Source organism: Hyla sarda, chromosome 3, assembly GCF_029499605.1.
Source record: "Hyla sarda isolate aHylSar1 chromosome 3, aHylSar1.hap1, whole genome shotgun sequence".
Taxonomy (NCBI): Eukaryota; Metazoa; Chordata; class Amphibia; order Anura; family Hylidae; genus Hyla; species Hyla sarda.
In genome coordinates this window covers 242,524,947-242,535,740 of record NC_079191.1, presented here as the reverse complement: position 1 = coordinate 242,535,740, position 10,794 = coordinate 242,524,947, and positions in this window count along the sequence as shown.

Genomic DNA, 10,794 nt, shown 5'->3' with positions numbered 1-10,794 from the left:
AGTATCCCTAACTTGTAGCAGTATGTTTCTTAAGAACATCAATATGAATAGATAAAGTATGCTAAGCAAGCCCTGCAATAGCAGGGCACCTGGTGTATACTCCGGACATCCAGCTATTGCAGAACTTGCTTATCAAAGCATACCTCGTCTATTCATCTTTGTGACTTGCTGTGTGATTCTTGTCTGGGATGCAGGCAGCCAATGTTCTTACCTATGGATTATCATTATTCTAGCCATAGACCATTACTGTGCATCTGTATCTGCATACTAAGTATAAGATCAACTTCTTTGGGCATGTCATAGTGAATTTTGCATTTATTTAATGCCACTGCTGTGTTGTATTCTTGTTTAAGGAAAATTAAACCAAAGACCGCTCTTTTTACTCCATGTTTTTATAGTGTCCAGCGCAGATGTATGTTGGATGTCAGACGGAAATATCTAACTATAGGGTGGGCCATTTATATGGATACACCTTAATAAAATGGGAATGGTTGGTGATATTAACTTCCTGTTTGTGGCACATTAGTATATGTGAGGGGGGAAACTTTTCAAGATGGGTGGTGACCATGGCGGCCATTTTGAAGACGGCCATTTTGAATCCAATTTTTGTTTTTTCAATAGGAAGAGGGTCATGTGACACATCACACTTATTGTAAATTTCACAAGAAAAACACTGGTGTTCTTGGTTTTAACGTAACTTTATTCTTTCATGAGTTATTTACAAGTTTCTCTTTGTTTACAGCCATTGACATGTCGTCAAGGTTAACAAGTGAGGAGCGGATAGAAATTGTGTTGATGTCTGGTGAACACAGTAACCGGGTCATTGCAGCAGATTTCAATGCAAGACACCCTACGAGACCACCCATCTCCCATGCTACAGTTAGCAAACTGCTTGCTAAGTTTCGTGAAACTGGTTCAGTGTTGGATTTGCCAAAATGTGGATGTATGAAATCTGTCACTAATGAAGAAACATCAGTGGCTGTCCTAGCTTCATTCAGCAAGAGCCCACAGCGTAGCACTCTCCGCATGTCACTGGAGAGTGGCATTAGTCGAACATCCCTTCGGCGGATATTAGCTACTCACAAATGGCACCCTTACAAACTCCAGCTACTGCAGCATCTCAACGAGGATGACCCAGATCGGCGCACTGAATTTTCAGAATGGGCAAACCAAAAATTGGAACAGGACCCTCAGTTTACACAGATTGTGTTCAGTGATGAGACAAACTTTTATGTGAATGGTGAAGTTAACATACAAAACCACCACTATTGGTCTGACACTAACCTACATTGGATAGATCCCTCCAAAACTGTTGGAACACAAAAATTGATGGTATGGTGTAGTATGTGGGGTACAAAGATAGTGGGGCCATTCTTCATAAATGGAAACCTCAAGGCCACTGGATATGTGAAATTGCTACATGATGATGGGTTTCCCTCTTTATGCACTGAAGCTGGCACGTTCCCTGAGTTTTTCCAGCAAGATAGTGCACCACCACATTATTGGTGTCAGGTCCGAGCATTCCTAGATGAACAGTTTCCTGGAAAGTGGATTGGCCATCGTGGGCCAGTTGAATGGCCCCCAAGGTCTCCTGATCTGACCCCCTTAGACTTTTATCTTTGGGGTCATCTGAAGGCAAATGTCTATGCAGTGAAGATACGAGATGTGCAGCACCTGAAACTATGGATACTGGAAGCCTGTGCTATCATTTCTCCTGCGGTGTTGCTATCAGTGTGTGAAGAGTGGGAGAAGAAGGTTGCATTGACAATCCAACACAATGGGCAGCACATTGAACACATTTTATAAGTGGTCAGAAACTTGTAAATAACTCATGAAAGAATAAAGTTACGTAAAAACCAAGCACATCATTGTTTTTCTTGTGACATTCCCAATAAGTTTGATGTGTCACATGACCCTCTTCCTATTGAAAAAACAAAAGTTGGATTAAAAATGTCCAACTTCAAAATGGCCGCCATGGTCACCACCCATCTTGAAAAGTTTCCCCCTCACATATACTAATGTGCCACATACTGGAAGTTAATATCACCAACCATTCCCATTATATTAAGGTGTATCCATATAAATGGCCCACCCTGTACAACAGATAAAGCAGAACACATACACCAGAAACATTTAGAACCCATGAGCAATAAATTCTGCCAGAAAGCTATGACTCACAACTTTCATAATCCAAACTGCCTATTTCTATCTCCAAGGCTTTCCTTGTGCTGCACCATTTCTCTAGAATACATGAATGCAGGCAATGAGATTACTTCCCAACATACAGAGTTGTACATGTGCTCTAAAAAGTAATATTGTCAGGTAAGCCAATCATTCTTCTTAAATTGATTCCTGACCATTTATCACTATCCCTTATATCCCCTTATACAGGATAGATAGATAGATAATTTTGCATACAGGGACCATATAAGGGCATAAGGGCATTATATGGATCTGAGTGTTTAGAAGGATGTTTACATCTGACTAGAATTGTGTTTTGGCTCAATACTGCTGTAAATGAAAAGAAACATAATAATATTGAATATGTAAACTTAAAGAGGTTTTCTCACAAGGAAACATTTTTTTCCAAACCCTATGCTCCTTAAGAAATAATTGCCAAATATTAGTAAATGATAGTTGGCATTGAACTGTTTGTTTACACCCTGTTTAGTATTTAGTTTTGTTGTTTACTTCATATTTTTCAGAGGAGAAAGTGTGCAGTCCAGCTTAGTCACTATGTGAACTCTGTTTCCCTTCTGAAAATTACTGTTCTGAGAAGGTCATTTTGGCTCTAAGAATCACTCTGTAATGTGAGCGACCTGCATGTTTATCAATAATCTACTATTCCTAGTGGAGAGTCAGTGACACCATGAGCAGAGCAAAAAGAATTTCTCAAACCAGTATGGCACATGCCTGGGGAATCCAAGCCATTGGCGCTAAAGACTCTACTGTCTATGTCCACTCTATACTTTCAAGACAGTACAAGTGCGCAGTATTTTAAGACTTCTTTTGAAAAATATAGAGGACATATCCCTAAAATATGGACTACAGCAGGGCATATCCCTAAAATATAGGCTACAACAGGGCATATCTATAAAATATGGACTACAGCAGGGCATATCTCTAAAGTATGGGCTAAAGCAGGATATATCTATAAAATATATGGACTACAAGAGAGCATATCCCTAAAATATGGGCTACAGCAGGGCATATCTATAAAATATGGGCTACAGCAGAGCATATCCCTAAAATATGGGCTACAGCAGAGCATATCCCTAAAATATTGGCTACAGCAGGGTATATCTATAAAATATGGGCTACAGCAGGGCATATCCCTAACGTATGGGCTACAGTAGGGCATATCTATAAAATATGGGCTACAGGAGACCATATTCCTAAAATATGGGCTACAGCAGGGCATATCCCTAAAATATGGGCTACAGCAGGGCATATCCCTAAAATATGGGCTACAGCAGGGCATATCCCTAAAATATGGGCTACAGCAGGGCATATCCCTAAAATACAGGCTACAGTAGGGCATAGCCCTGAAATATGGGCTACAGCAGGGCATATCCTAAAACAACTCCTTTCAAACAATGGCAGGATATGGGCTATTTGGGGGAAAGTTTTAGTACAAGAGATGCTAGTTAGAAAATTACATATACTATTATTATTTTTTATGTACTGAAGATTAAGACATGATCTTCATGTTTTTAAAACAAAAGTTAGTTTACAAACAAAAGATAAAACATGTTTATTAAAAGGCATAGTTAAATATTAATGCTTATGCTTAAATTATGGAATAAGTTTAGGGATCAACAGGATGAATGATGGATTACACTGACAAAATGAGTTTGTTGATAAATATATCAAACGTGACTTCTTAGCTACCAAAACCATTTTGATGCAAATAAATTCAGTCCCAGAAATATATGTGCTAAGAAACAATCACTTATAAATCGACATTGTTTGCAGATGGTGTTAGAAATCATCACCATGGTATAAAAGGGACTTTCAATGTCCATACCTTGCAACATGAATTTGGGAAAACCTGACTAAAATCTAAATATCTACCCAACATTATCATTGCATTATCATTGCATTATCATTGCATACTGTCGCTTACAGTAAAGTGTAGACATATTGGAATAGTTTAAAAAGAACCCTCCAAAAAACACACTGATAGGTGAAGTTGGAATTTAGATTATGTCCTCAATTGGGACAGTACCCAACTTTAGTGAACACAACTCTCTGTACAGCTGCAGAATATGTTTGTGCTTTATAAATAAAGGAATAATAAGACCTTGCAGAACTGTACAAGTGTTTTTTTTTTTAATTGGGAATTTGTTTTTAATATTCAAATGCTTCCTGTAAAATTGCTTTTCTGAAATAAACGTATAAGTGTAACGTCGGGCAGGGATAGAGTGCAGCCCTGATCTCACCCACTTCCTTTGTCCCTGCCTACTTGCGTACCCTTCCAAAGCAGCGGATCCACAACCACAGTGCCGGTCCCTTCCTAATTAAGTGATGGCAGTCATTGTCAAAATAATAAACTACAAAAAACTGACAAGTTCGGGAACAGTTGGAGGCACACAAAACTAACAGGAAAAACCCTAAACACACACACTCAATGGGAAGTCTAACCATGAGGGAACAGAGTACAAATTCAGAGAGCCAAAGAGTAGTCAAAGAGCCATGGCAAAAATATCAGAACCAGATAGACAATAATAATATTAATAATACAGAAGAAGCTAGTGAGGTTGCAAGAACTATCACAGGCAAGGAATGAATGAAGGAGTGACAGTGTGACTGTGAAGCAATCAGGAGGATCCCAAAAGGCTCAGCAACCTGAACCACACCCAGAAGCACAGAGGCGTAGTCCCAGCAACAAAATAAACAACAGAACAAGAAAGATTTAACCCTACAGGTTCTGGCAGAACCAGTCATCATAATAAATGCACACTATGTACTAACAAGTCCATTGTCCAAACATCACTGCTTAGGTCCCATTCACATTGCATTTTTAGGGCATGTGTCCGGTATATGTCAGTATAGCAGAAAAAAAATCTCTAGAATATAGTGCTGTTTACCCATAGTGTTAAATAACCCATTTACTTTAATGAACCAAACATTGATCTGTTCTCCAAATTTAAGCCCATTATTTGTGGGATTCATAGGTATTGTAGACAAAGGAATGGACAACCTCTGTTAATTTAATGGGTTCACCAGGAGTATGCTGTGGTATATGTAAGAAAACCTTTTATTTTTGTTGTTGTTGTTATTCTGTCTCTCACTGTTCAAATAAACTTCTCATTGTCAGAGGGCAAACAAACAGGGCAAACAAATCAGCAGGGGATGATTTTTTTTTCCTATACTGTAAATGCTAGACCCAAACACTCATCAAATTATTGTTACTGGTGAACAACATTCCAAGACTTACATAACTGAAGCCACAGGCCACAATGACACATATACACCATCTATGACCTTCCCTCCTGAATTATTATAATACACTTTGACAAGTCACTTATTTTGTTATCTTGAGTTTTTTTTTTTTTTTTTTTTTTTTACTTCAAACCACATCATTGTGTCCAAGTAGTATGATCGAACACATGTCCTTCCATGAAAAACTGTGGGGTAGATTAATTTATACAATTGAAAAGAAATATTTCAGCTCATAGGGAGTTAAAACAAATGTTACATGTCTCTCTGTGCGGCTGTGTCTAAAGTAATAACATTAAGTTTTATTTTTAATTTCAGGTACCATAGGGGCCAGATAAGATGCAGCATGCATGCCTCTTTCCTCCCCACCCCTCCTGCCCTACTTGGTTGATTGCTATACAAGGCTCAGTGCTGAATGTTAAACCTGATAGACTTGCATTGAGGGGGCATGGCGTGATGTTACAAGGGGGCGTGGCAGTGACATCACAACCTCGCCATCCGCACCCAGCCGACAAATGTCGAGTGCTGTGCAGAGATCGCGGGGGTCCCAGCTGCAAGACCCCTCGCGATCAGAAATCTTGTCGCCTATACTTTGGTCTAGGGACAGAGTGCCCCTTTACTGTTTGTAAAGGGGAAGAAAAGGAAGCAGGTGGGATAAAGCTGCTGTATCAAATAAAATATGACACTTTATTATGTGAATGGAAAGAAGATCTTTGTAACTAACTGCACTTGAATGTAATTTAGAGTAAATACAGTGATTAGACACCACCAACACTTTCTGAAAACACAGTGGCATCGTGAGCAATGTAGTCTGCACTGGGAAAACATCTTAGAGAAAATTTAGGAATCAAGATGGCAGATAATCCATGCCTGCCACATCAACTAAAACAGGTAAACTTGAGGCATGCACTAGAGCCTCTACTTTATTATTTAATACACGATGCTGCACTATATAAACAAACATTTTTTTTTTTTTATTGAATACACTGTAAAAATTACTATTTGCACCAAAAACCCTGTTTATAAAGCCCCTGAGCTATTTTCTCAGCAAAGCTGAATGTGTTGTGAAAGGTGGGTCAGGATGTTTCCAATTACAAAAGTAATGTAAAAGGTCATTCTGCCGTTGAAATAAGCCCATACTGTATTCTTTAATAATGTATGCATCCATTTTTATGTGAGATATTCAAAAACTTACATCAGCATTTTACCTGAGAAAAAAGAAAGGAGACAAAAAGGTTCTCTAGATAATGTACTTACTCCTGCAGTTAAGCTGTTATATCTTGGTTTATGAATCAGTATTAAGTATCATAAAAGTCTTCGTTCTCCAGTGGATGATGAACCATGAAAATATATGTAAAGGGGGAAGCAATGCTTGTGCACACTGTGCTTGTGGTTGGCCGTAGCATTAAATATATATGTCATGTTGATATACACGCTATACTTTACATGCTGATTTCCTGAGGTCCTATAGCCTGTTCTAAGTGACTGGGTGTCAAGGCAGGGATATCATAGCCTTTGTACAGCACACCATGCAGAAAAAGAGGACTTACCTGTCCACTTGAATTTATCATATTGTCATATACAGTATCAAATCCACCACTGGAGATTATATGAGAAGGGATTTTCACTTATTTGAAGACCGCTCAGATGGAAGACAACATTTTGCTTCCGACAATTCTGTCAGTCATGAAATGTCCCCTCCAGAAAAACAGGAAACACTTTGTGTGTAAGAAGTTCAGATTGTGAACCCTTTCAGATGAAGCCAAACATTAGATCAGTTCCTGTGCTCAGTTCATTTATCACAGGGAAAGTCGATCAGACAAGGTTACTGAGACACACATGGATGATTCTAATAGGATATCAGTTCTCTGCCGCCGAAATAAAGCTACACACAACCAAAGTAGAATGAGTTTACACCATCACATATAATGCAAGTTATGCTTTATACAATTATTCATCAGGTCTCATAATTCAGTGTGCTGATATTACTATACCTCCCAACCGTCCCGGATCCTGTGGGACAGTAGCGGATTTCAGTCACTGTCCTGCTATCCTGGTAGGTCAGCACATGACTTAGTATTAAAGGGATTATGAAAAATTAAAAACCTAAGATCATTTCTTCCAAAAACAGCGCTATGTCTGCCCCCAGGTTGTGTATAACAGGTGAAGACTTCCAAGGAAGGAGTGGGGTTAAACGGCACTGACCAGGAGCAAGCACGTCCTTGGACGTGCTTGCTCCTGATCAGTGCCGTTTAACCCCACTCCTTCCTTGGAAGTCTTTACCTGTTATACACAACCTGGGGGCTGACATAGCGCAGTTTTTGGAAGAAATTATCCAAGGACGTGCTTGCTCCTGGTCAGAGCCATTGAACCCCACTCCTTCCTTGAAAGTCTTCACCTGTTGTGTTCGTTTGGTCGGGGAGGCTGCAGACCGGGTTTATTGCTCATTAATGCTGACCATTGTTGTATGTGAGTCCACACAACCTCCTATGGTAAGAGTTCCTAGTTACATTGGTGGATTACCTATAGGCGGTTTTACGCTATGGAGCGCTCTTCTATTTTGTCCCAGGTTGTGTATGGTATTGCAGCTTAGTTCCATTGAAGTAAATGGAGCCAAGTTGTAATACCACACACAACCTGGGGACAGATATGGCACTGTTTTTGGAAGAAATTAGCTCTGTTTTTCTATTCCTGGATAACCCATTTAAGCTAAGCTCATATTCTATTATACAAACATTAATAAGCACTTGCATCTCCAAAGTATATCCAGCAGGGTGTTTAAACTATATGTAATGCAAGACAATATATTCATTTTAATCGGTAGTCAAACCCTTCTGTTTAACCAATCCAGTTGATTTTAATAGTTACCATGTAGAAGGAAGAAATGAAGTCGCACTCACCCGAACAAATCTTCAGCGTGATAAAAGCTTTTATTCCAACATAACTATTGCAGATAACAGGAATACAATCCCGTAGCAGGGAGCAAGCGCTGGCAAGGCTCTCAGACGCGGGGCATACCACTGATTGGCTACTAGTTTCGCGTCACTACGGACGCTTCTTCCGGCCAAGGTACACGCGAAACTAGTAGCCAATCAGTGGTATGTCCTGCGTCTGAGAGCCTTGCCGGCGCTTGCTCCCCGCTACGGAATTGTATTCCTGTTATCTGCAATAGCTATGTTTGTAGGCAGAGCAGTACCTGGTTTACATCTTTTACGTTTTCGATTTTAATGGTTGTTGTGTATCTCCCCCTAATACTTTGTAATGTTCAGTATGAGATAAATCTACGATGGCATTTTCAAGTTATCACGGAACATACACACAGACAAAATCCATCCAAGTCGAACAGTAAAACCTCACTTCCTTTGGTCATTAATGCTGCATTTCTAGCAGTATAATGTACTATCTAGCCCTTCTGATACATCCTAGATATAATGTTTTGCACAGCTGTCTCCACATTGGGTTGGCTTCACAGAATGATTGCTGCACGATTTTGCCTGTGATGTTTTATATTTCCTGGCAACATTGTGTAGATATTGACCAAAACTTCATCTGCATGCAGAAACTGCTTTGTGAAGTTCTAACCTTATATACAGTAACCTTAAATATATACTGTATCTAAAAGTTCAATGAAGTCCCCCCTTCTCTGTAGTGATTGGATAGGCTATGTGCTCAGTGATGTCATATTTCTAGTCAATGGGTAGGCTGAATTATCAGTGAAGTCACTGTTGATCTCTAGTAAATGGATATGCTGTATTCTCAGAGAGGTCACCACTGATCTCTAGTAAATGGATAGGCTGTATTCTGAATGAAGTCACAGCTGTTCATATGTACCGCATTGATCCATTAGATCGGAGCTCTAGTGGTACAGCCTATCATAAGCAGGATATATCAATGGTAGAGTCACAGCAGCCCCAGAGGCCTTGCAGAGGCCTTGGGCTGCCATGATTATGGATCGGCTCCCCATAATCACATTGCAGAGACTAAACAGAACTGCTGAATCATTAATGGTGGCCAGCAAGGCCGTTTAAGTATAAAGCCTGATGGGCTGTATTTGTGCGAGGGGCGGAAGTAATTATCGCTCCCTGCACTTCCAGGTGGGGCTCATTGGGAACAGGTGGGGGCGTGTGTATATAACTCTCCCCTCTCCTACAGGGGCGGAGCACGTGTCGTTTGTGGAATCTCTGCTTCCTGTGACAGTCTGGTGTTTGAATCTCCCACAAAAATCTTCAGAGCTGCTGCTCACGGTGCGGAGGCCTCGCTGATCATGAGTCTGGGGGGTGCAGGCGCGGCATCCTGGCAGCTCCGCTGGCTGTCTTATCTGGGGATGCTGTCTCACTCTGATTATAAGGTAATATTGGGCAGGTATGGTTCTGGCTGGCTCTGCGCGCAGCAGTAGTGGGGGCCAGGAGCGGCAAGCAGGTGAGTTAAATCGTTGCTGGGGGTGGTGCGGCCTCAGCATTTCGCGCAGCCCGCTAGCTGCCTCATGGCGAAATGTGGACTGCCCGCCACCCGCACAGCTACAATTGTCTATGCCCTTGGGACAGGTTGCGGCAGCTGCCCAGTCCTCGTTAGGCGGTCCTGTCAGCTTGTCTGCTATCGTTAATCTAAAGTATAGTGTAATGCTCTGCGGAGGGTTGTTTCAATATAAAGTTTGCTGTATACAGTGTGGTGCAATGCTCTGCAAAGAGTTGTTTCAATATAACTTTTGCTGTGTGGTGCGGTGCTCTGCGGGGTATACGGTGCCCTTGCAGTATACGGTACAGTGTAATGCTCTGCAAAGGGTCTCGTTACAATATAACATGTACTGTATAACGGTATAGTGCAGTGCTCTGCAGATGGTCTAGTTACAATATAGTATACATGATATACAGTTATGGTGCAATAATCTGCAGATGGTCTCGTTACAATATAGTATACATGATATATAGTTAAGGTGCAATGCTCTGCAGATGGTCTCATTACAATATAGTATTCATGATATACAGCTATGGTGCTATGCTCTGCAGATGGTCTTGTTACAATATAATATATACTATATACAGTATAGTGCTATACTCTGCAGATGGTCTCATTATAAACAAACTTTATACAGTTAGTGCAATGCTCTGCAGATGGGATGGTTTCAATACAACATATTATATAGGGCATAGTGCAATGCTCTGCAGAGGGTCGTTACAGTTAGCATGTCCAGTGTGGTGCAGTGCTCTGCGAAGGGTCTCGTTGCAACACAGGGTGGCATTTACTGTTTGGTGTGGTGCAATACTCTGCAGAGGATCACGTTGCAGGGTAGCATATGCAGTGTGTGGTGATACAGTGCTCTGTAGACTGTCTTGTTTCAATATAGTATATAGT